Source organism: Nyctereutes procyonoides, unplaced genomic scaffold, assembly GCF_905146905.1.
Source record: "Nyctereutes procyonoides isolate TBG_1078 unplaced genomic scaffold, NYPRO_anot_genome, whole genome shotgun sequence".
Lineage (NCBI taxonomy): Eukaryota > Metazoa > Chordata > Mammalia > Carnivora > Canidae > Nyctereutes > Nyctereutes procyonoides.
This window is the reverse complement of record NW_026575146.1, coordinates 51,650,161-51,677,974: the sequence shown is the minus strand read 5'-3', so window position 1 is coordinate 51,677,974 and position 27,814 is coordinate 51,650,161.

The following is a 27,814-nucleotide window of genomic DNA, read 5'->3' as shown; positions in this document are numbered from 1 at the left end:
GGCAATCTTTTCCATACCAGCTCTTTGTGATTTATTTCAGGGTTGTAGTCACTACTTCCATTCTTGCTCTTTCTTTTCTTTTCTTTTCTTTTCTTTTCTTTTCTTTTCTTTTCTTTTCCTTTCCTTTCCTTTCCTTTCCTTTCCTTTCCTTTCCTTTCCTTTCCTTTCCTTTCCTTTCCTTTCCTTTCCTTCTTTCCTTTTCTTTTCTTTCTCTTCTTTCTGTTCTGTTCTGTTTTTTCTTTTGCTTCAGAATCTGTCTAATCTGTCAACTCAAAATTGTCCATGTAGTCTGATCGCCACCCTCCAGTCTGGCCTATCTGTTACTGCTAGGGTTTGTCAGCACACCTCAATGAAGTCTTATAACTTGAAATTGTCTTTCACTTTGGCTCTTAGAGCTTAACAACCATGTCAAATGGTTGCACCATGTCACAGACTGTCCTCTTCACAATCCTCTCCCAGAGAAAGCTCAGTGAGGCTCTAAAAGCTCCTGGACTTAGTACTGGCTATAAAATTTGTGTGTCTTAGTGAAAATGTAAAGTCTAGGGCCTCTTTTTGTTAAAAAAATTATTTAGAATTTCAAGAGGGCGGGAGAGGAAGATTAAATCAAGCACGGAGCCCTTCTATTTCTGGAGTCCTGTGTCCATAGACATTACCTGTGCAGTTGGTCCTGCTTGGATCTTTCATCTATTAGTCTCCTTCATTTTCCTTCCAACTAATGGTTATGGGTCACTTATTATATATAAAGCACTATGCTTGCTATTGAAAATTTTTAAAAATATGCTTACTTTTGGATCCTAATACACCTACTTTTAGATTTTGGTAGTTAATATCCCCACGAGGTACATGAAATAGTACACGCATTTTGACTATAGTTTTGTTTCCTTCAGGTTAATTGTGCAGCCATAATTTCCTATATATCAGCCTTAAATTGAAAATCCTCTCCTCCATGTTCTCATGATCTATGTATTAACTGTAGGAACCTGGCAGTCTCTATGTCCCTGGATCTTCAACCATCCCACACTTAGCCTGTTCCATTCCTACAGACAAGTTTGTTCATGGCTGGGTAACAGATCATGCCAGTAAAAGTGTTTGTTGAAATGAGTTTAAATTCAAATGTCTCCAGGGATTGGGCACATAATATGCCATAAAAAGTAAAACCACCACATAGGGATTGACTCGTGACTGCAGAGAAAAGAGATGCCTACTCAGCCACAGAGGATTATTGCCATGTAACATGGGGTCACAGTATTGTCAAGTCTTTTTAGAGAAAAGTTAGAAATCTAAAACATTGTATAAAATGTTCTTTTTCTGTTAATTAATTTCATTTTTAAAAAGAATCCATATGGGCAAAAAAATAAATAAATAACAGTAGCCCAAAGTTGACCCAGGAGATGTCAGTCTCTAATTTTTCTTTTTGGTCAGCTTTATTGAGATATGATTCACATGCACTTACATTCACTCCTTTATGTGTATAGTTCTGAGTTTTGACAAACACCTACATTTGTGTAACAACCAACACAAGCAAGATGTAGGACAATTCCATCATCCCCAAAAGTTCCCTGTGCCTCTTTGTGGCCAGTTTCTCCAACTCCTGATGATCACTGGTATGTTTTCTGTCTTTATAGTTTTGCCTTTTCTAGAATGTCATAGAAATGGAATCATACAGTATGTAGCCTTTGGAGATAGGCTTCGTTCACTTAGCATAAAGCATTTATGGTTTATCCATGTTTTTGTGTGTATTTGGGTGGTTTTTATCTAATTTTCAAAGGCATTTTCCTTCCTTCCTTCCTTCCTTCCTTCCTTCCTTCCTTCCTTCCTTCCTTCCTTCTCTCCCTCTCCTCTTCCCTCCTTTATTCTCCCTATGCTCTTTCCTTCTTCCTTTCTTTCCTTTCAAATATCAATTGCATGAAAGTGGGTTAATCTAGATATTTGTTTCCTAACACACCAATGATATTGGCCTATGCATGGCTTTTATTTTAACAGCTTTCTTGAGATGAACTTGAGATACAATAAACTACACATACTCGTTCAACTTGGAAACTTAGATGGATGAAATTTAGCAGTACCACTGTCACTGCATTTTCTAGAATTTCTTGTAAATGAAATAATACAGCAGGTGCTCTTTTTCTGTCTAGTTTCTTTTGTTCAGCATGATCAGTTCAGGATGCTTACATGTTGTTATGTGTATCAGGAGTTTATTCTTTATCATCGTCAAGTAGCATTCCATCATTAGGATCCATTGCAATTTCTCTATTCACTGGTTGATGGACATTTGGGTCATTTCCAGTTTTGGTTGCTGTAATCATTCATATAAAGTCTTTATAGGGACATATACCCTCATTTCCCTCAGGTAAATATCTAATAGTGGAATAGCTAGGTCATATGGTAAATGTCTTTAACTTTTTAAGAAGTTGCCAGACTCTTTTCCAAAGTATGTACCATTTCACGCTCCCACCAGCTGTGTATGAGAATGCTGTTTCTTCTTCACTCAACCCTTGGATAGCCAGGTTTTAAAATTTTAACCATTTTAATAAATGTATAATGTTATCTCACTGTGGCTTTAATTGCATTTCCCTAATGACTAATGATGTCAAAAGTCTCTTCGTGTGCTTTTTAACCTCGTGTCATCATTAACTTCTTTGGTGAATCCATCTAAGTCTTTTGCACATTTTTTATTGGATTGATATCCTGTTTAGCTTTTGAGTGTTGTTATATATATTCTATTATTTGTTTTGATTATAAGTCCTTTTTTCAGATATATGATTTGCAAATTTTTCTCCCAGTCTGTGATTATCTTTTCATTGTCTTAATGGGGTCTTTTAAGTGAAAATGACGCTTATAATTTTAATAAAGTACAATTTATAAATCTGTTCTTGTATGCACTGAACATTTCATATTACCTCAAAAAAATTCTCACTAATCTATGGTCTTCTGTGTTTTCCTCTAGACTTTTTATATTTTTAGGTTTTATGCTGGGTCTATGGTCCATTTTGAGTTAATTATTGTAAGTGATATAAGATGCAGATTAAAATACTTTTTTATGAGTGTGTATATCCAATTGTTCAACATTATTTATTAAAAATACTATTGTTTCTCCACTAAATTGTCTTTGCCTCTCTGTTGAAAATCTTTTGACCATGTATAGGTGAGTCTTTTTCTGATTTCTCTCTTCTGTTCTAGATGCTTGGGATAGCCTGTTGGCTCCTTGAGTTCCCTCTCTGTCTTGGGTCTTTCCCACAGTCTCTAATCATTCCTGGTATTTGTCAGTTTTCCCCAGACAAGCAATGGCTCCCAACATCATAAATGTCATAACTTATAACTGGCTTCAGCATGGGTATACCAGTCCTAGGGGTGGACCAGGGTATCTCGGCTTTCATTCCTGCAGTGAATGTGGCCTGATCAAGACCTTCAAAGACAGAGCAAACAGGTATAGTCAGGAAGGTTCCTTTGGCACTGCAAACTGGGTGTTCTCCCCTGTGAGAACACAAGGTTTTTATTTCTCCCATACCAGAGAGCATATTGGGCATTGACGTCGTATAGTCAAACTCTGAAACCTTCTATCAATGAATTCTGTTTTTAGGTAGGAGTAATCAAACCAGTACAAAGGGGGAAACACCAACTGGGAACCCCAGCAAAGAGTGGTAGCCGTCAAGCAATATAAATCGCCTGGGGGCATAAAGGAATAGAGAAAATATCTGAGAACCACACTGAATAGGTATTGTAAGCCCTGTACGTGGTGTTTTCAATAGCTCAGTATGGCCAGTACGAAAAGCCAGATGGCTCATGGCAGTTGATTGTAGATTACTAGGAATTGGACGAGGTGATGACCTCATCAATAGAGCTGTGCCCTACATTATATTTGGGATTCCAGAAGGCACTGTGGCAGAGACAACAGAAGTAGACAGTGCCCCTAGGATTCTGGTCCCAGCTTTTGAAGGGGCTCAAACCCCATATGCTCTCACAGAGCACAGTTCCTAGCAGTGTACACAGAGCTTCTCCAGGTAAAGCATTTCACGGAGCAACAGCCTCTCATGGTAAGAACTTTCTTCCTATCAAGGAATGAGTTGAGAATATGTTCCATCGATCCTCAGCTATGGCTCTTGTCTTTGATTAAGTGCATGCCTATTTGCTGCAAAGGGGCACACTGTCCACCAGCCCATTGTCTCTAGAAAGTCAGTCTCCACTGAGCCCTGTTTAGCATGTAGATCCTCCAAATGCTCCTGCTTCTATTCCTTTGGTGGCCCCCACAGGTGGAAATTCCCTCTGATGCTAGGTATGTAAATGGGTCCAGCAAAGGCAAACCACCCACAGGCACTGCAGTTACTATTCAGTCCAATACTGACATCATCTGGATGGAAACAGGAATGAATCACAGCAGCCAATGGGCTGGACTCAGAGCAGTTTGGCTGGTGATTGATTACTCATGCAAACTGGCGATTAAACCTTTTCACTCATAATTGGCCTATTTAAAAAAGATTAACCCTATGGCTTGGACAATGGGAAGCCAAGGAGTGTGATGATGGAATAAATCCTTGCAGGAGAAGGATACATGGAAAAACCTGAGGCAGTCCTTACTTTTCCATATTCTGGCTCAGAAGGCATTGACACACTGAGGCAATCTGACAGTTGATGCCTTAGTTTAGGCATAAACCCTAGTAATTTACATGGGAAGAGTAGCCACTGCAAGGCCGGGTGGGATGGCAAATTGCCAAGGATGCTTCATTGTTCTTGAAGTACAATGACTTAGTCAATAAAGTCATATCCTGTGTGATCTGAAAAATGCCAAGGCAACTACCAAAGGAGTCTGGTGGTCAGCCATGGAGTTCTCAACCAGTGAGGGATTTGCAAACTGATTACACTGGCCCCCTGCCTCCCAGTAAAGGTTATGCCTTGGTCTGTGAGGCTGCCTTGTTTGGCCTAACTCAAGCTTTTCCCTGTTGCCAGGCAAACCAGGCTGCCTCCATTACAGGATTAGTGAAACTGAGTACCATGTATAGATACCCTTGCTCAACAGACCGTGATCTGAGGTCACATTTTAAGGGTCATTATGTGTAGGACTGGGCAATAGAACATGACATTGAACAAAGATTCCATCGCTCCTATAACCACAGGTGGCAGGTTTGGTAGAAAGAAAAAGAAATGGTGAAGCAGCAGATTAAATTACCAATAGATAAAACCACCTTGGTTGGGCAAACTAAAGTATGACCCGAGGCTTTGGTCCATTTGAATGGTCAACTAGTAGGTCTTGTTGTTGTCCTGTATGTTGTCCTGTATGCCAGACTGGGGACACCTGCTCAAACACCCAACATTGCCCTGCAATCACTTGTGGATCAACACACTATGCTTCCCAAAACACCAAGCCCCGCTCATGCCAGGGAGAGGTGTTATCTACTGGAATCCACAATAGGACATCCCACCTGGATGGGTGAGTTACTTTGTACCTCAGAGTGATGTGAGTCTGGCATATCTCACCCCCAGTCCATCTCCTTATGCTTGACAGAGCTGCCTTCTGTGACCAACCTGGATACTGCGTGACACCAGGTCCCTAAAGCTGCAAGCCACCTTCTCTTCTAAGAACCAGGCCATAAGTGTAATTCTTATAAAGAGAAAGACCCTCCCATACAAGTTCTTCCCATACTAAGTATCTGTCTTATTGACCTTAAACTTCTGCTGCTCTTGTGGTATCCAGTAATAGGCACCTGACAGAAATATCTTTCTCCCGTGGGCTTCTTTGTATGCCCGACAAAGCAATCAGTCTTAACTGTTGGATATGTGGCTAGCTGACATTCTCTAGCTCTGCAGGACTGCTATGGAGGGTATCACCCCTCCAGGTTGGGGGTTAGAAGGCATTAAAGCAGTACATTAAGGGAGAACAAGCTAAGATTGACACTCTTAATTCATGATATTATGGATACTGAGCCAAAAAACTGGCTTGTGGCACGTGCTATTAATAACACTGGGAATGGGTATTCTTTTCCTGTCAATCAGACTACACAGGCAGCCCATCAAACTGCTCACCAGAAGGGCCCTAAAAATACCACCATCAGAGCCATGGGTGGCTACACTCAAATTTGGGATGGGTTCATCTGGCTTACCCTGGGTATTGAACATTTGAGCACTCATGCACTGCTATATTGAGAATGGAAAGACCACTCTAAACAGAACCAACCCAGCTGTACAAGGGATATAGGATGGATGTCACCACAACCATGCAGTCAATCTGTCATATGATGGGTTTGGTAGTGGCTGGTCACGCTGCTCAGGTATTTATTGGGTAGCCCCAAATGGGTGTCAGTGGTTGTGTGGCACAAATCTTTGGCTATGGATTTTATCCATGGGCTGCTGCACCCTGGGTTTTCCCTGGACACAAGAAGAATCCACCCAACAGTAAGAGTTGCCAACTTCCCTCTCCTCGAGGCCTGATGGACATGTTCTGTTTTCCACTGGTGCAATCATCTGGCCACCTTATTTATTTCCTATATTGGCCTCGAGGACATGATAGCACACACAGCAGCCCTTACTAAATTCACCCCACAAGCCTTAAGTGATAGCTGACAAAGCCCATCCTTACTGAACTCTGAAATATCCCTAATGAGAATAGTTTTCCTCCAAAATAAGATGGCCTTGGCCATTATTACTGCTGCTCAAGGAAGCACCTGTGCCATTATCCCAGCAAAATGTTCTGTGTTCGTAGCTGAGGAGTCTGTTCATGTATCATCTTTATCAAAACACACTAGCATATAAAGCAACCACCCTGAAGGATCTGACACCCCCAGCCTAGCCGACTTAATAAATCAGTGCTTCAGCTCATGGGGCTCTTGGCAGAAAAAAAAAGTTGTTACTTTGGGAATTATTGTCTTAATCTGCATTTCTTCATTGGTGGCATCTACCTCTGGTATAGTCAGCAGACAAATGAGTCAACTCCTTGCTAATGAACCCACGATGATCATTCAGGGCACATTGTGAAAGAGGGAAACTATGTGAGATCCCAAAAGCCACTCATGAGGGGTGGAATGTTAGAGGAGGTCATCCAGAGGACACAACTGCCCGTTGACCCTCAGGCTGGCCCCTGGCAATGGAGGCTCCTCTCTCCCTCCCCTATCTTTGCCAAGTACACTCTGCCCACCATTCCCATGGCTGGAGCCATTTTCAAGGACACAGCCTGGAGGGAACAATGCGACGTTGAGACCATTTGAACCCCTTTAAGGCTGCTATATGAACTCTGAAGATCCTGGCCCGCAGGTGCAGAGATCTACTAGTCTCAGTCACCCAAGACAAGTCTCACAAGTAGTTCCCATGTTTGTTAAAACTGCCACCTACCAGGCGGTGCACCTGGGTGGCTCAGTGGGTTAAGCATCTGCCTTCGGCTCAGGTCATGATCTTAGGGACCTGGGATCAAGCCCCATTTCTCCCTATTCCTCTACTCTTCTCCCTCTCCCTTAGCTCATGCTCTGTGTCTCAAATAAATAAATAAAATCTTAAAAAAAAAAAAAAAACACCAAAACCCAAAAAACCTGCCCCTTACCAATCTTCAGTGCCCTGTATCTTTCTTCTATCCCTCCCACCTACAGAGGTTTCAAGTTCATCTCCCACTCAGGGCAGTTTCAAGTTCACCCCGGGGAACTCCGAGGTTTCCAACCAACATACCCACACGGTTAGTGGTCTTGATTTGTATTTCTCTAGATAAGATCGGGCCTTTCTTCATGTATCTATTGAGTATATGTTCCCCTCTTTTGTGAAATAACTGTTCATGTTTTTATTCATTTTTTCCCTAGGTTACAGGCTATTTTATATCTTTATGTGTGAAATGTTTGTTCAAATATTTTGTTATTTTTTTCCTTTGTCATTATTTTAGAGTACGTGTCTTCTTGTTGAAAGATAGAGGTTCCTTATTTTTTTTATACCCTTATGAAGTACTGTGTGAAATGTAAATCTACTTTAGTTTCTTTGAAACATCTTTTGGTGAATACATTTTTTAATTTTAAAGTAGTTGAATCCATCTATTTTTAATGTTCTAATTTCTGTCTTTAATATTTTATTTATTTTTTGGTATAATTTTTTGGATATAAGGCTTGCAGAACATCTTTTGTTATTTTACCCATAAATTTATGATGGTTTTTATTAGAATAGTGTTTAGAGTTATTTTATATATTCATATTTAATATAAATTAAATTACATCTTGTTCTCACTCTAGGTTATCTGTCCAATGATTTACAATAAAATTTCTTAATGTCTTTATAAATTCTCAAGTTGAAGAACCACTCTGGCATCTTTAAATATAAGTACTTATATCAGCTATATCCTTATCTTACTGTTACAGTTAAGACCTAGTGTCTGAATAGGGAAAAACTAGGCAAGTAACATCCTTATGGAGCTTTGTTTTAAGCTATGATTTTGAGTGTGCTACACACTACTTTGGCTAGAATCTATGTACTAGTCTTTGTATACAAGCTCAAAGGGGTAGATCTGTGCACAAATCCATTTGCGAAGCCAAAAGCTACCCTGGTGTAAATGTGCCACAGGGATCCATTTCAAAACACTGCTTCGTCTTGCCAAGGTCAGTGGCTATCACCGAGAGTAACCAGAGAATGCCTATGTCTTCACTCTTAAAAAGGCAGCCTCTTTTGCAACATTAAATAACAAGACTTTTTGTCCCTTTCTTTCTTTTCAATGGTAGAAATTGTTTTTGTTTATCATTTTAGAGCAAAGAGTATCACCTTTCTACGAGAAGTTTTGATAAAGAGAAAAGTCTTAAAATTGTGTCCAGAAAGTACCAACTTCCTCCTAGAGCCAGTTTTATTTTGAACAGGTTGAGAAATAAATACGATGTCTCCTGGTATCCCCACATTAGAGACGGATTGCTAAATTGAATGCTCTATCGCTTTGCACTTACACCTGAACTCCAGATGTAGGAGTATCCTGTTTATTTACTCATTTAATTTACCGAGTACACTCGGTGGGTCAGTATTTCTCAGTAAGAGTCAATAAGAATCCACTCACACCGCCTTCAGTATTTGTAATTCCGATAAAGCCCTAAGAATGGAAGGCATTCAAAACAAGGCAGGCTAGAGGACCTACTGGGATGAAGCCAGATTTGCTTTGAAGACAGCTTATGTGAACTGTTTAGTTTTATTTCAAACAAGAGCCCCAAATACAACCCTTTTGACCTGAGTACTCCATCCCTAAATGGCAAACTAAACATTCATGAAAATTTAATGGTGAGGAAATTAGTACCTTCTTATGTTTCAGACTGTGAAATGGCACCAGGGAGCACTTTCAGCGACAGGCAGAAGTGTGTGGATGTGTTGGACCAAACCGGAAACATTTGTTCCTTTCAACCTGTCATCCTTCATTAAGTCAGCCGGCAGCTAAGGCATCTGAAAGGACGCCGCCAGGATGCCACCCAAGAAAGGTATTTCAAAATAAAGACCTGGTTCTAGGATATTCTACCTTTCTTAGAGATTGGGAACTTTGAATAGTTTTGTGGGTTTTCTTTTTCATAATTTTTGTTTCCTCCTTGGGACTTTCCCTTTTTTATATTTCTGTGATTAGAGACCTTTTGTGTCTTGAGAAAATGGAAAAGGTTCATTCTTTCTTTCATCTCTTTTCTGTAACGAACATATGCTTTTACCAGCTAGTTAGTGCTCAAACTTACCTTTCTTTCATTCGGGGAAACAGTGAGAGAGCAAATTACACTGAGGTTCAGCACCACATCTGAAGTTGGGGGTTCTATTTCCCAGCAGGGACCTCTGATCAGATTGGTGTGGGAGGCAGCTTCGTGAAGGGGACAAGTTCTGCTGCAGTTTGTGAATTAAATACAGCTCTGAATTAAGTAAAGCTGAAAAGGAGAGGAGAGTGAATTAAGGCAGAGAAAATGAAGAAAAGAAGCATAAAACCTTCCTGGGGGAGATACATGTGAAAGGATGAGTGATGTGATGACACACAATTTTTGGTTGCTGTGACTTGTCACAGGGGCACATTTTCAGTACCCTGGAGACAATGTGTGATATGTTGGGTGTCATTCTGTGATGTTTACAGAGCTTACATTGGCTCTGTGTGCAGCCTCAATTTCAGTCCCCAAAAGACAAACTGGTAAAATTTTCAAATAGGGAATAACCTGAAAAGACATGTTTGCTTTTTAGCTTAGAACTTCTAATTCAGACGGCCTTGGTCCTGGTCATTTCTTTAAATGACTTGTTGAGTCTTAGAATGGAAAGTGGAGACAGAGACCTTGCTTGGAGATAATCTATCAAAGTCACCAAACTATAGGCTCATGTCTTGAGATTGTGAACAGGATTCTATTTAATAGGTTTAGTTGTTTTGTTGACTTCAAACATCTGGACAGGCTTAGGAATATCATTACCAAAGTAGGTCAAAGTTTTCAGAAAACAAAAACAAAAACAACCCTTTTATTTGAGGCTCTACATGCATTTCCAAAGAAACTGTTAGAAATGGCCCATAGATGTACAATAGCTTTTAATAGGGTGGGGTTGGTTTTCCATTAATAAGGATAAGGTTTAAATCTTATTAAGATGTTCATTTTAGTCCCTTTAGGATTTTTCAACCTGGGGTCCTCAAGCTCCCCAAGTGGTTTTGGTAGTTATGTTTTCAGGCTCATTTAAGATCTAACAATTCTTACAGAAACTTGCAGTAAGGCTACTCAAGCTCTCCTAAATGCTGACCATTTTGTTAGACAAGTAAAATTGGAATCAATTATTCTTACTGTTTGTTCATGCTATTATTTATCATTTATTAATCTTACTGCTTTCATAACAACAGATGGTTTAAAGTTTAATCATTTTATTTTGACTGTGGATGGAATATATGTTGTTGCAGAAAATGCATAAATTTTAGAAAAGTGTATTTTAAAAAACAACAAAAATAATCTCACCACAAATAGACTACTGTAGACATTTGGTTTTCTTCTTCCAGACTTTGTCTATGAAAGTTATGTTTGGTTTATATTTAACAAAATGGATACAAATTAATTGATACTCAATGAATGTCGTTTCAAAGACAATGTTCTGGCTTCATAAGAAATGAAAAGAACAATGGCATTGCCTGTTTCTGTTACATAATATCAAAGTATCATAATAATTGCTTCCATTATTGAGTGCCTATTACATGCCAGGCTCTGTGCAACATGTAGTGATGAATTACCATGAAGGTTAGATGTGAAGGGATGACAAGTGATATCTTACTGTGGTGGCTACCACTTTCAACAGGCTGTGAAGGGACATAGCAGGTCAACTGGCAGGTGCGTTGCTCAGCATATTGAACTTCTCCAGACAGGGCACAAGGAAAAATCATGCTTATTGGTAGCCCTTGAAGGGATGGAGGAAAGCAAGTTTATTTGCCTAGATCCCTCCTGTCTCCTGTTTTCACCTCATGGAGTTAACATAGGACATTACTAAGTTGTGTTACCTAGCCCCTGAAACATGACATCACCGTAAGATGCCAGATCCCAGATTCCATGATGTGATGCTCCTTTCAAGTCTGGAAGGGACAGATAACCTAACACTCTGGGCTTGCAGGCAATCGACTCTGTTGTGTGCTTGGCACTACAAGGGCAAGTGATGGGTTGGGACTGGGATGCTGTTGGAGCGTTTGGATGGAGGAAGCACTGGAAGGGATTTGATGAGGTACATGAGGTTTGTGTCTGGCACAGAAAAGAAGGATTCCAAAAACATTAGGAATATGGAAATATTCAGTGACACTGAATGTGGGAAGATGAGGGAAAGGGTCATGTTAAAAATGCTTTCGTGATCCTGGGTTCGGTAACTGAGTAGATGGACATTCCAATAAATAAAAGACTCTAGGGGACAAAAAAAGGTTTGCTTGGGGGTATGTCTTGGTTATCTGCAAAGTATTTTCTCATGGTAGAGATTTTAGCAATAGCCAGGAGTTGAAGTTGCTAGAATTACATGACTTTCCAGGAAGAGCAAGGAGCAAGGAACTATAGCAAGGAAAGACAGCAAACAATGGAACCCGGGACAACTTCCTATTTGGTGGTGAGTGGAGGAGGGTAAGCCCATGGAAGAAACAAAGGCTGGGTCAGAGGGTGAGAGAGGAAGAAATACCTTGCTGTGCAGACTAACCATTTGTAAAAATGATGATAGTTCTGGATTGTAATTTAAGATATAATCATGTTGATTTCTCTCTCTCTCTTTGTTTAGAACAGATTAACAAAGTGTTAACTAGAAAAGCCTTTAGAGATTCTTCTTCAGTGAATGAATAGATTCTGTTATTTATAGATAGAAACTGCCTATTGCTAAAATAGTGCTCCTAAATGGCTTAAATGAATTAATGCTTGTAAGGCCACTTGTAAACCCTGAAATGACATGCAAAGTGAGGGTGGTGATCATTGTCACGTTGTCATACTATTGTTCGGCCATATGCTTTCTTCTCCGCAACAATGCAAAGATAAACCCCAGCTCTGCTTGTACAAATCCTTCAAGATTCTAATTTTTTTAAAAAATTTATTTATGATAGTCATACAGAGAGAGAGAGAGAGAGAGAGAGAGAGAGAGGCAGAGACATAGGCAGAGGGAGAAGCAGGCTCCATGCACCAGGAGCCTGACGTGGGATTCGATCCCGGGTCTCCAGGATCGCGCCCTGGGCCAAAGGCAGGCGCCAAACCGCTGTGCCACCCAGGGATCCCCAAATCCTTCAAGATTCTAAATTCATGAAGCTCATATGGATGATGTTTTACTGTATTTAACGATGAATAGATAGCATTTCCTAAAGAGATAAATTATATATAATATATATCTATATTATATATATAGCTGTGTTAGAATTATAAATTATCATAAAAATTAATTCTAGTCATTCATTTATTTGGTCACTTTAACAATGCATTTGTTTCTTTTTATGTTCTCTGAGAAGAATGTGTTTATCCTTCTCAAAGTCAGAGTCATCCTTCTCAAAGACTTTACAGATTAATATATTTGGGGCAGTACTGAACACTTATTGGAACAAAACTAGAATCAAAACATTGCTTTACAAAGTACAGAGGGCCTTTAAAAATTAGGAACTTGGATGCATTTGTTTCTCACTTGGCCTGTGCGTTCAGGGTTTCTCTGCAATGGACAGCACTTCTTGGGTTTGAAATGCCCTTCAGTGATGACCAAGGGATGATATGAATGATAAATTATTGACACTATTCTATTTCCATTTCTTTAATTCCACTTTAAATAACAGCCTTGTTGAGATATTATGCACAATAAACTGTACTCATTTAAGATGTACAATTTAAGAAGGTTTGACAAATATGTACATAGACTATAATGACGAACACAATCAAGACTTCTGCCCCTCCCAAATATTCCTTAGATCTCTTTGGCATAAATCCACACATTTCATCTCCCACCTCCTATATATTCCCCACTGCAACCAAGCAATCCTTATGCAGCTTTTTTGTCGTGGATTACTATGCATTTTCTAGAATTTTATGTAAATGGAAACATTCAGTAGGTACCCTTTTGTGCCTGGCTTCTCACATTTAACATAATGCTTTTGAGATTTACCCACATTATTAGATATACCAATATTTCCTCACTTTTTTCTGACTCCCCCTCCTGGAACTTCAAGTACACATATTTTAGATAATTTAATTTCATCCCACAGGTCAGAGATGCTCTTCTGTTTTTTTTTAAAAACCCTCTACTTTACCTCTTTCATTTTGGATAGAATCTCTTCTCCATGTTTGATGCTTTTGCCTTCATTAATGTCAAATCCACTGTTTATTGCATCCAGTGTATTTCTCATTTCAGATGTCCTATTTTTCACCTCTAGAGTTTGATTTGTATTTTTAAATATTTTTTTTTTATTTTTCACATCGTGTTCTTAAACACATGGAGTATATTTATAACAGCTGGTTTACTGTTAATGTCTGCTAATTCTATCATCTCCGACATTCCTGGCATTTCTGTGACTATTGATTCTTTTGGTTGCTCCCTGGTTGGGAGGTATTACTTTCCCGACTTCTTTGTCTGCCTGCTAATTATTTTATTTGCTGTTGGAGATGTTGAATTTTACATTTTTGGGTCCTGGATTTATTGGTATCCCTTTAAGGGATTGTTGGATTATGGTCTGGGATGCAGTTAAGTTACTTTGAATTAGCTAGATACTTTTGAGACGTGACCTTAAGCTCTGTTAGGGTGAGCTCAGAGCAGATTTAACTTGGTCTAGGAAATAACTTTCTCAGGGCTCTAACCAATACTCCGTGAACTAGGAGGTTTCTCCTCCCGACTAGCGGAAGACCTAAACTATTCCTGTCTTTTGTGAGCTCCAGAAATTTTTCTTCCTACTCTTGTCTTTCTGGTATTTCACTTCACACATTCTAGCTGCTTTGTGCTCCCTGAAAACAGAACTACATTCCCTCAGCTCAGTAAGACCACAAGTCGCTCTTTGGGGCCCCCCTTCCCTGTGTTGCTGCCTAGAAACTCCTCAGGTAAAGTGATCAGACAACATCAGGGCTCATCTCATTTGCTCTCCTTCTTTCAGGGATTGCTGTCTTGGGCTGTCTGTTTAGCAATGTCTGAAAAGAGATGTTTCATATATTTTGTCTGGCTTTCTAGTTGCTTAAGGTAAGGGGGCTAATTCATTCCTACTTATTTCTTTGTAGCTGGAAGCAAAATCTCAGTCCTGTGTTTATAGTACGCTTTGCCTTAATTATTTGAGCATTCCTTTTTATTATCAAAACTTTTGATGATGTGAGCAGATAATTGAGAACATCTTCAAAACATCTTTCTCCTTGGGAGTAGTTCTCATAGGCCAGGTCTTTACTAATCATATAAACTTTTAGTATCTGAGTTCCATATGCCAATATTCATAAATATTAAGTTTATCCATATGGTATGTTCTAATGGAGAAGAAAGATGAAGTTCTACTCTTGTCTGATGTCTTTTTAGGGCTTGGAAAGACTTAAATAGGAGTCATGAAGTCTATACCTCTTTATTCAGTGAGAAGTTAAAAGGATCCAAACCAAAATTGCCCTTGACAGTGACAAATATCCCTATGAAGAACCAGAATCTCTAAGGGTTTTCCTCCTGTGACACATCCCACATTGATTGCTCCAATTGGAACATTTATTTCTAGTACTAACTAAACACCTATGTTAGTATGTGAGAATCCTTCCTCTTCTTCTGGTTGTGGTCTGGAGAGAAGTCAGTTCCCATCAATGTAGACCTTCATAACAAATTATTAAACTGTTGCCTTCGTCCTCTCTGTTTGAACAAGCTGTGTACCTTCCATTTTAGCTCATTTAACACAATATTCATTGTTTATTGAATACAACAAAGAATATGACATCAAGAAGCCCAGAAGTTTTTTGGGATGAGGAGACAAAAACAGAAAATGTTTTAAAAAAAAAAACAATGTAAGACCGTAACAAGAAAGATGTTTGGATGCAGGATATGAAGTGTCAATTGAATTGTAGAGGCAACACATACTCTGTGCTTTTTTTTCTCATTTCCAACTCTTTAATCTTCTTTTATGGCTCTCTAGTGAACATTCTTCAATTTATTCAGGCCATTCCTTAGCTGCTGAGCTAAAACATTCAGAAGATACGAATTTGATGAGTTCTGAGGATGTTTGGATGATTACTTCAGTGTTCTGACTGCTAGGTTCTGTTTATGCATCCCAGACCTACACTTGTTCGTATCAGCACATCAGAGTATTATCTCCTGGCAGTGTGTGTAGAGGAACAAATGTTGGAATCATGCAGGTTCGGGTTTGAATCTTTGCTACCTTTGCAGCCTTTCGATCTTGAAAGAGGATATTAGTTATGGGTGATTCGGTTGAAGACAACATATTCTGGCTTAGCTAGGTCAAGCTACAAGATAGCAGGGGATGACTCATGGAACCCAAAGGCAAGAGTGAAGTTGAGTGTTGAGCTCAGATAAACCCTGAGGCTAAAACTCTCCAGCAAATATGCTTCATTTTTCTTTCTGGCTGCATGTGGTCTTCCCTCTTTTATAGTAGATATGACAGGTAAAGCCAAAGTTAAGAGTGACCAAAGTCCTCATTTTCTCAGCCATGTGGGTGACTACATTGTGTATGTTTATGTCAGGGTACAGTTCACAGCAAATGTTGGGAAGGTGGTAGAAAAATTCCCATAAAAGCAGAGTAACTGGGATCATAAAATGATGATCATTCACTATAATGAATCATTCCACCTCTTTTAGTTCAGCTTACTTACATGTGGGAGGTCCTCCATAAATATTAATTCTTCGCCCTTACTTCCTTTCCAGTCATTTTCATTCTCTGTTCTAGATAATTTTCTGCTAAGAGTATACAATATGCACTACCTACAAATAGGAATATATCTTGAGAAAACAACTTACATTCCCATAATTTATCAAGGTAAGGATTCATATATTCCTCCTGGGCCAAGTTGATGCTGTGAAAAATAACAGGGATTGAGTGATTCTGAAGATTCTTCACCCAAGAAGTTGCCAGCTGGGGTGAGGATTGTATAGATACGGAGCCAGCGTGTGGAGTAAACTCCTGGGGTGTACTTTGGGAGTATTGCAAAAGGCTCTCAGGAAAATGCATTAACCAAGTCAAGAAACCATAGAGTGAGGCTTCCTTCAGGGCAAAAGGGATGGTTTTTGAAAGGTTCACAAACTTTCCCATGTAATGGCCATTGATGGTGACAACAAGGCATAGTGGGTGGCCACCCAGTGTGAGCAAAGACACTAACTTTTGCCCATCTAATCTTCATCCTACTCTCCCAGGCAAGAATCAGAGGCTATGTAGTGAGTAGAAAAGGAGGCATAGGTCAGGAGAAATGGTCAAAGATATGTTTCCATTCCTTCCTAATTAGGTTTCTCATTCTCAATTGTTAGCATGAGTAAGGAGAAGGAGAAGTGTTGAATAGGCTGTGAGATTGCAGTTTTAACTTAGACTGGACTGGGTATTTTAATACCTTACTAACAGAAAATGGATGTGAATTATCAAAGTGAAGTGGTTCTTATAACTGTAAAAGCTACAGAATCTGCCTAAAATATTATCCAGGTCTGAGAAAATGAAATCCAAGAGAGCCTGATTTAAGGTAGCATTTTTTTGATCCTTTAGTTAAATGATCTACACTTGTTGAAGTGAATATAGTTATGGTTCATAGGGCACACAGTAGATTTTGATACAAAATACTCTGTTTTTTCTATTAAGGGAACTAGTTAAACCTTAAGCAAGATAGCCAAGGAACTGCTTAGAGGGTGGAATGGCTCATTCACCACTCTCTGTGTTCCATTCTACTCTGGGTCTGATCTTAGTGGAAAGCTCTAGTCGTGATTTGTGCTTATTAATAATAACCTGTGACCAAGAGTTAACAATCTTTGCTTTATAACTATGAGAACAACTCCATTATGCTACAAGTCCTTTTCTACTCCTTTTTTTAAAATTATTTATTTGAGAAAGAGAAAGAGAGACAGTGAGAATGAGCATAAGCAAGGGTAAGCGGCAGAGGGAGACAGAGAAGCAGACTCCTCATTGAGCAGGGAGCCCAATGTGGGGCTCAATCCCAGGATCATGACCTGAGCTGAAGGCAGATGCTTAACCGACTGAGACACCCAGGTGCCCCAGTTTTTTCTATTCCTAAGGACTGATGCTCTGTCTTCTTCCTCATGTCAGTCCTGTCTCCTTGAAGGGGATGAGAGGGTTGTCTACACACTGTGTAGGTTGAAGAAGCCTTTCTCCCTCTTTGATGTTAATGCTTTTTTCTGCTTAAAGTCTAAACTGGAAATGAGTCCCTCATTTATGCCACCCTGTGACACTTTCAAGTAATAAAGAATTAAACAGCAACAGTCATTGTTTGTTTGTTTGTTTTCCATTCCATAGTCAATATTGTGTGCAAGTTAACATTATAAAGCCCAAGCCTTCACATTTGGTGATTTTGTGAAATGGGATTCTCCACTTCAAATAGACTTCCTTTTCACTGAACTTACCAAGTTGCATTCAGGTCAGTTCTTCAGTCCTTAAACATCTGGTTTTTCAGAAGCAGTGACCAATACAATGAAATCCCTTCCCTCTGTTCTATCCAATGAAATTCCTTCCCTCTGTTCTATCCCCCTTAAAAAATTGTTTTGACTCAAAGGAGAAAAGTTTTTTTTTCTGCCCCTCTGCTCTGTCCCCAAATACACAGTTTTTCAGAGCTCCAGAGTTTCTCTGACGCTACACAAAAGATTTGGCATCTAGCTATAATACTCACCTTCTGCTGAATACTGATGAAATAAATGTATTCTAATTTTTAACATCTTCAGTGTAACGATCTTCTTGCAAAACCATCACTTGGACCCTACAGGGGAGGACTCGTAAGTCTCAGTCAAAATTATGAAATAACCCAGATCCCTATCTTTCCCTGTGTTTCAATAACACTGTCATGATCTAGGATCCAGGACTCCAAAGCTCTCTGACTTGCACTTTTTATTTTAGCTTGCTTGTATGCAGGCAACAGAGCAGAAAAAAAGCAGTACAATATTGTCACACTACAGTGTCAACTCTAGGTAGCTAACAAGGTGCTTCCGAGTTTTCATCTCTGGCCAATTTTTTAGCCTTGCCTGATTCTTACAGTATCATCCTGTGATATCCCCTCCTTCATCAGAAATATTAGTCAGTTTTACATTGTTGTCATGCAATGTTTAGACTCATGGTCTTTTGCCATTTGAACTTAGTCTTCTTTTAAGTTAGTATCAAACCTGTTTGATCTACTTTCCATTACCTGCAGATTGAACACATTTTTCCAATCTCTGTGTTTTATTTTATTGGAATAATTCACCTTAGCCGCTCTCAATTTTTGCTCATTATTATCCTATCCATCCTTCAAGGCTCATTTGACCTCTGTGATGCTTTCCTGGATTTCCTCAATAAGGCATAATTTCTTTCTCTTCGTATGACCTGTGGCATTAAATATTCATCACTCATATATCTCTCTTCTCCAAGTACTTTGGAGTGATTATGTCCTTTATATGGCTAGTGACCACTTTTTCCAAACCAAATATTGACATACTTGGCCAGATTTTTTTTCCAACTTGTGAGTTTCTTTACATAATTTTTAAAAATACACTTGTAGGGATCCCTGGGTGGCGCAGCGGTTTGGCGCCTGCCTTTGGCCCAGGGCGCGATCCTGGAGACCCGGGATCGAATCCCACGTTGGGCTCCCGGTGCATGGAGCCTGCTTCTCCCTCTGCCTGTGTCTCTGCCCCTCTCTCTCTCTCTCTGTATGATTATCATAAATAAATAAAAAAAAATACACTTGTAAAATTAAATTGTATTTTGTTAGGTTATGAGTTTGAACAACTTCAACATTGAGGTGAGCTTGTTATGGCCAATTGGCTAGCTGCTAAACTGATGGTTTGGGTTTGCTGGCCAATGCATTATTGCCTTAGAGAAAATTTATATGGGGAAGCAGATTGTAATACACATGTTGTTGGGGAGCACAGGAAAAGACTTGAGGGATATTTCAGCCAGATCTCATGGAACTTTCCAATGTTGCCAGGAGAAAAGCAAACAAACAAACAACACACACACACACACACACACACACACAGAGGAATGGCTTGTCTTCTCCAGGATCCAGGATCCATTTGGATCTCTTTAACTGGATAATGTTTAATAAGCGCTAACATTATTTCTTCTTTGGCTCCCCATTTTCTGTGCCTCTTTTTCTGATCACTTTCTCTCTTTTGATCCCTTCGTTTGTTAAGTGTAGTGATATTATAAAGCCATTCTGCCTCTTTAGGAGGATTTTGGATGGGTCAGATCTCATCTTTCATGATTTTTAATAGCACTCAAATGTTTTGGATTTTTTCTGTTTTTTTTTTTTTTAATATTAGAGAAAGTGTGCTCACTTAATAAGCTATATAATCAACACTTTATTATTTTTAATAAAGAAAAATAGAAAATTCCATGATAATATAGTTTGCAAAACATTTGTAATCAGGATGCTTCTAGAAACTCAGAATGTATCAACTTATCACTAATTACCCTGGAAGCTCTGAGAAAGCAGGGACATAGCAAAATTTTAATACCATATATCCTCTACTACAATAAGAATAGTTAAGACCTAGTAAATATTTATTAAGTGGATGTCCAACTGTAAATAGGTACGGGCATAATGATTAAGTGAAACTAGGTTTTATAAGACACCCCCTGAGACCTGCTTTCAAGTGGGTATAAGAGGAGGTAATTGTAGTCTGGGGCCTCACTCCCTGTTCTTAGCTCATGCTTACAGGAGATGTTAGAAAAGGAGATTGGTTTCTGGTACTATTTTCCTCTGTGGGTTATATGGAATCAAAGGCAGGACTTAAGGAAGTAGATCTATTTTTAGACTCAGTGACATATTTAAATAGGTTGCAATAGAAAGTGGTGCAAAGATATTTCACAGGTCGAATATCACATTCAGGGTGCTTTAACACTGCATTCAAGTGGGTGGAAGCATCTATAAACTGAAATAAGTCACCACGAGCTCCTCTTTGGAACCCACAAGTCTGGCAACTGGTGACTCAGGCTGTGGGGGTCAGGAGACCTGGGTGTTATGTCTAGCACGATGATGCCACTTTAGTTTACAGACTTGGAGATTAATCTAACAAACCTTGAATAGTTTGCTTCATTTAAAAAGAAATCTGTCTATTTTTTTTCCTCTGGTAAATTTCTCTCGGTTTATGTCCAAATGTGGGTGAGGGTACTTAATCCTTGTGAGTTATCAGCCCTGGTTCCTAGGAGGGAAAATTATCCCAGTCATGAGTGAGTGAGATTTGCTTTCTGTGAAGAAAAACGATCTACATAATGATATTTAGAAGTAGGGAACACAGCCCGCTGTTCCCTGCCATGACCTTGATCCCCTGAAGTTGTGTCTCTTCCAAATAGAGGTATGGGTTGTATGAGGGACAGAGCTACCAGACTGCATGAAAGCTATAGTGCAAAGATGACAAATGTTAAAAAATCAGAAATTTCAAGGGGAAAGTACTAAAAAGTACTTTGATATTGAGAGCTATGGGAAGTAAGTGAAGGAAAATAGAAGCTCTTCTCTAAGAAAATTATAAAAGAGCCCTGCAGAAGCAGTCCTCACCTAGTCTGGCAAATCTCTACTCCTTCCGTGTCCTGTGCCTACTTTTTCCATCTTCCTTCTTCTTGGAAAATTTTCCTGTACTAATTCAAAGGCCCCAGGACTCAGGGGGAAAATATGGCAAGTCTGAAACTAGAAGGAAGTTACTGTGTAATGTCCCTTTCTCTCATGGATGGCTTGGTTCATCCATACACTCATTCACATCACCAAATTTGGCTGCGTGCTTACTCTTTGCCAAGCACTAAAGGACAAAGAGTTGAAGATCAACCAAGGTCCTGTCTTCCTGGAGCTTACTTTCTTGTGGGGAAAATAATGGATCCATGAACAAACAACCAGATAATAGAATGCCAGGTGGTGACATTGTTATGAAGAAAATCAAAGAAGATTGGGGAACTAGTGATGACATAGTTTTTGGATTATCTGACCGTCTGGCTGCTCTTGTCCCCTCAGTGAGGTGGACTGGCAAGAGAAACTTGCAATATTGACTTTGAGGTTAGGGCTATTTCCACGTGCCCTGCTCCCCCTCCCCACATTACCCCCTCCTGGCATCTCACCCCTACCCTCCCCCTCCAGTCTCTAATATCTGAGGCATGAGACAGCTCCCTTTCTCTTTGTTGCCATCTTGCTACATTGCTTGGCCCAGCTGAACCAGAAACCTCTTTTTCTCATGGTCACAGTGTTGTAGACATCTCCAACCTGTTGATGTTCCTGCTTTCCTTTTGTCTTGTGCTTCTATTCCTTTCAAGATCCCTTCACCACCATGTGTAGTCAGATCTTGGGAAGTAGTAAAGATGAGCACATATATACAGTCCACCACATCTAAATGGATTCAACCACTTCATCTGTTTAAAATGGAAACACAACGCAGCCATCACTCAAGGATCTGCCCTTCCTCTTTGCTGATTCGACTTCTTTTTTAGGAAGCATTGTAACTCCCAGAGTGTCTGCATGGAGCCTCCAGTATTCTGTCAATTACAGGTTAAGGTTTTCCTACCTGGGAACAGTTCCCACAGTGGTTTCTGCTTGTGTATTTCTTTTTTTTTTTTTTTTTTTTTTTTTTTTTTTTTTTTTTTTAATGATAGTCACAGAGAGAGAGAGAGGCAGAGACACAGGCAGAGGGAGAAGCAGGCTCCATGCACCGGAAGCCCGATGTGGGATTCGATCCCGGGTCTCCAGGATCGCGCCCTGGGCCAAAGGCAGGCGCCAAACCGCTGCGCCACCCAGGGATCCCTGCTTGTGTATTTCTGCCCTGTTACACTGGCTTTGTTTCTCCAGTTTGGGGGGCAATGGTTTTCCCTGTGAAGCTCAAATCTCTGATAGATCTAAAAAGAATTGGTCTTCAGTTTGTTCAGCTTTTCTCTTATAGGACTGGAGTGATGACCTGAATGGACTAAAATCTGCATTGTTACAGAGCCAGAGAATTTTTTTAAAGACTTTATTTATTTATTCATGAGAGACAGAGAGAGAGAGAGAGAGAGAGAGAGGCAGAGACACAGGCAGAGGGAGAACCAGGCTCCATGCAGGGAGCCCGACGTGGGACTCCATCCCTGGGTCTCCAGGATTACACCGTGGGCTGAAGGCGGCACTAAACTGCTGAGCCACACAGGCTGCCCGCTAGAGAAATTTTTATGTATGAAAATGGCAATAGCCTTCCACTGAGTACAAATAATCCTTAAATGCATGTGAAGATATGATCATTCATGATGTTACTTGTAAAAAAAAAGTATACATATCTTTTGAAGTGTTGAAAGTAGTACTTTATAATCTTTATTGTATCACTTTTTGTAAGTATTGAATATGTTCCTGTTTATGTTTCTATATTTTGTTTTGTAGCCTTAAAAACAGTATTTGAGCATATCTGAATATATGAAACAAGAGTATATGTCCTATGTGATGTGATACTGCATTATATATAAAACTATGTACATACTATACTTTTTAAAAAATCTTCTTACATCTAGAGACTCAATATAAGTATTCATGGTCTGACCATTTTAGCTCCCTAGGGATGTCTTCCCTTTCTTGGCTTCTATTCTTAATAGTAAATATAAGGATGCTGAATTATAGTTCACCTACAATTGTTTTATTTTTGCATATCATGTCTTCTATATAGGTGGGTACTTCTTAGAATGAAAAGAGAATATCTTACTCGCTTATGGCTGCCCAGATTTTATTAGATCAATACAGATTTGAGTGCCTTCCATAAGCTAGACACTGATATATATATTTTACTCCATGATCGCAACACTTCTAGGAGATATTTTGTTTTCACAATTCGTTGACGTGAAATCTGATGCTCAGAAAGTTTACAAATTTGCCTGTCATTGCTCTTTTTGAAGGGCAGAGCTAGGTTTGAGTTGAGGTCTGTCTGATTCTAAGAATAAGACAGTGCTCCTTCAACTATAAAGAACTACACAGCCCTACTCATTGCTTTGTCTCTATAGACTCAAGTACATCCTAGTTGACTGAGTGAATTAGTAGATGAATTCTTCACACCTCCTTTCTACTTACTGTTCTCTTCTCTGTAAAACGTTCATGGAAGGAACCTGATCTAAGAATCAAATAGTCCACCGAGGTCTCTTAATTTGGCAACCAAGAGAAAGTAGAGTTCATTAAATAAAGCTCTCTCCCATCAGTTTTCTTTAAACTTCCAGAATGTTTCAGAAGCATTTTCCAGAGCTCCATTACAAGGTGGAACATTTCAGCCATTACTGAAGAAGGCAGTATTAACATTTTATGAGTTGGCTCCTTTCTTACTAACACTGTCGGAATAAAACATTGTTTGCAAAATTCTGGCTGCTCGATTCCTATTTTTTCATGATGTTTTATAATCCAGGCCTTCATCATAGGGACATAGGGGCATGTTGATAACTGCAAGACCAAGCAAGAGCGCCTGAGATACTAGGAGACATAGCTAAGCAGTAATCCTTGAGTTTCTGTAGCTTTTCACCAAAATTGTCTCTTATTTTCTGTCTCCCTAAATTTCATTCTAAAAAGTAAAAACAAAACAGAAGTTAGTCTTTTTAAGCATAATATGCATCATTATAGTCATTTGGGAAAGACAGAAACAAATCTAGAAAGGAAGAAAATGTCACAATCTCACCATCCGGATATGGCTGCTAACATTTTGGCATATTTCATCTCAGTCCCTGCTCTCCCTCCCACTTGTTTTTGCATAAGGCATTTATTTCAGATATACAGATATATAGGAATTTTGATAATTTTTTGTACAATATAGATTGTAAACATTTCTGCAAGTTATTAAAATATTTATAAGCATAATTCTACTTAGTGGAGGCATAGTCAACTGATGTAACTATTCCCCCAAAACTGGTAATTCCATGCAGAATTACCTGGAGATGATTGTGTGTGAAACAAAAAGGAATAGGAGGCAGCCAGAGTTCTTGACTCATACTTTTTTTCTCATGGACTGGAAAAAAAAAAAAAAAAAAAAGGAACTCAACTGAGATACTTCTAAAACATTTAGAATGAATAGATTTCTTATGTAAGGATGGAGTATAGATTTACTGAATTTACTGTTTATCTGAAACGAATACAAAAATAGAAAAAATACATGAAACAACAATTTCAAGACATTATATGTTGGACTAAAAAGGATAGTGACCTCCGAGAGATGGAAAATAAATGAGGTGAACTCCTCCCACAAGTAGGAGTATAAAACCTTATAATTCACGAGATGCCATATAGAGTACTCAGAAGCTGTTTGCTCAGCAGTAGGAAAAAATTAGGGCTAGATTAAACATTGCTCTGGTCTCACCAGCAACTTAAAACTTACCTGACTCCAGGTAACTTAGACGCATACCAGAACAAAACTAAAGAATATTTATGGGAATATAAAAATATCTAGCACCCAATAAGGAAAAATTCATCATGTTTATCATGCAGTCAAATATTACCATTAATACAAAGAAGCATGAAAATACCCATAAAGTAAGAAAAAAATAAATTAAACATAATCTTCCCATAACTGACATGGTTGATATAACTGGTACACAAAGAGTTATGAAACTGCATTGTATATATTCAAGAGACTAATGAAAAAATTAACTAGAGACATAGATGAAATTAAAAATACAATACATAAATAAATAAATAAATAAAAATAAAAGGACAAAATTCACCTTCCATAGATGAAAAATACAATGTACAAGATGAAGCATATGCTCTATGGGATTAACATAGAATTAGGCACGGCAGAAGAAAGGACCATTGAGCTTGAAAACATGTCTGACAACAGCACAAAGTCTGGAAAAGAAAAAATGAGAATATTCTGGTATAAGGTTTTTTACTATAAATGAAATGGTATTTATATAATTTGCTACTTATATAACTTTTCTGGCACTATATTAAGTAGTAGTTTAGAATAAAGTGGTATTTAACTAGTTACAGAAAATAGGCCATAGAAGTCAATAAAATAGAATCACTGTAAAAATCAATTCATCCGAAAGGTGGCTGAAAAAAGGAGAAACCAGAAACTAGAGATAAGACAAAAAAAATTAAAAAGCAAGAGTTTAGTTTGCAAAGAAAACTTGTAGATATGCATGTTAAATATTAATGGTCTGAATACTCAAATTAAAAGTTAGAAATTGTCAGATTACGTAAAAATTTCAGTATCAAACTATTTCTTGTCTATAACAAATCCACTTTCAGTATAAAGATACAAATAAGTCAAAGGTAAAAGGATGGAAAAAACATACCGTATTAAACTAATAAAAAGAAACCTGAAGTGGTCATACTAATGTTGGATAAGTTTTATTTTAGAATAAAGAATATTATCAGGAATAAATAACATTATTTCATAATGATAGAGGTAATTTTATCAATAGGAAATAACAAATGTAAACATTTAGATACCTAATAGCAGAACTTCAAAATACATAAAGTGAATACTGATAGAGCTGTAAGGAAAATAAATAAATCCACTACTATAGTCAGCAATTTTTCCACAATAATTGATAGAAAAAGCAAAATAAAATCTGTAAGTATATAAATAAAGACCTCCACAATACTATCAACTGTCTGAAACTAATTGACACTTATATAACTCCACCTAAAAGTAGCAGAATACACTCTCATCAAGTTCACATAGAACATTTATGTGTTTATATAAGTATGTTCACATATTATGCGAACATTTATGTTCAAGTTATACAAAGTATATTCTCTAACTACAATGGAATTAAGTTAGAAATCTAAAGTAAAATATATTTGAAAAATCCCAAAATATTTGGAAACTAAATATCACTTCCAAATGAGCCATGGGTCAAATGCAAAACAAATTTGACCTAAGTAGTGCAAGACCTACAAGCTGAAAACTACAAGACATTGCTGAAAGAAATTGAAGAAGACTTAAATAAATGTACTTATTTGTCGAATGAAAGATTCAATATTGTCAAAAATCAATTCTCCTCAAGTTAATTTTTAGACTCAACACAATTCTATCATATCCAACCAGGTTTTTAAAAATTTTACATAAGTTGATAAGCTGATCCTAAAACTTATATGGGAATGCAAAGGACCTAGAAGAGGCTAAGCATCTGAAAAGAATGGACAAAGTTTGAAGATACATCCTTACTCTCAAGGCACATCGTAATGGCACAGCAATCAAGAGAGTGTGAGATTTACATAAAGATAGACAATCAAAGAAAGACAATTGCTAGGTCATAATAGCTATGGTTTCTAAAAGGAAGTAGCAAGTGCTTGTTAACTTTCCCCCACTCCCTCTGGATGCCTCATGTAATTGGTTCCCAAAGTGTGATTTGAGGACTGTAACGTTACTTGGAAGCACTTAGAAAAGCCAATTATTGGCACCCCAATCCCCTAACTACTGAGTCAGAATCTTTGTGGATGAAGTGGATCAATGTGTTTGAGAAGCACTGCCTAGATCTCTTTCTGCTGGAAATCCTCCATAATTTGGGGGACAGGCAAAAAGATTTGGAGATAGGAGCATAATTCAGTGTCATGGAATGAAGAGGGAAGCTGATGGCCTTTGACCATGGAATCCATAAAAATAGACTCTCAATGCTGCCAGGCTGAGATGATGGATAAAAAAAATAAACTAATCTCATTTTTAGTCATCATGCTATTGATGGTAAATAACTGGGCTTCAAGGAGGGCAGATAGTTTTACCCAGCACAGGCGATGGACACATTTTGTTGTTTGGAACTAAGTAGATGATTGAGAAGAATGCAGAGGCTGTAAGGAGAAATCGAGGGATCTGGAATACTTCCTTAAGACTTTTAAATTTTTTTCTCTTTTTCTCTCTCTCCTTTCTCTCTTACACACATACACACACATACAAATTCACACATATGCACACGTACACCCACGGTGAGATTTCATGACACAGGAGACAGGAGGTGGAACTAAGAGTCTTGATGAATTCTGAAGAGCCAGTCTTGAGCATCTACTCTGGGTAGGTATGACCTAGGAACTAGTTTCTTGGGAAATATTTGATTACATTTAGGGAAGTTGAGTAGCTTTGGGAACTACCATCAGAATTTTAGTTCTACCCTTCAATCATCTGAAAAAATATACTGCACTGAATTAAGAAACTTGGCTTAGGATATTCTGATCCTGCTCTCTGGAATTAGAATATAGCTTGTCCCAATAACCAAAGTAATTTCATTTTATGGAAAGGAAGGGAAGGGATAATGTAGAATTAGAAATATAAGAGCACCTGAAGTTACTTGCTGTCTCTATCAGCATCAGCTTTCTTTTCT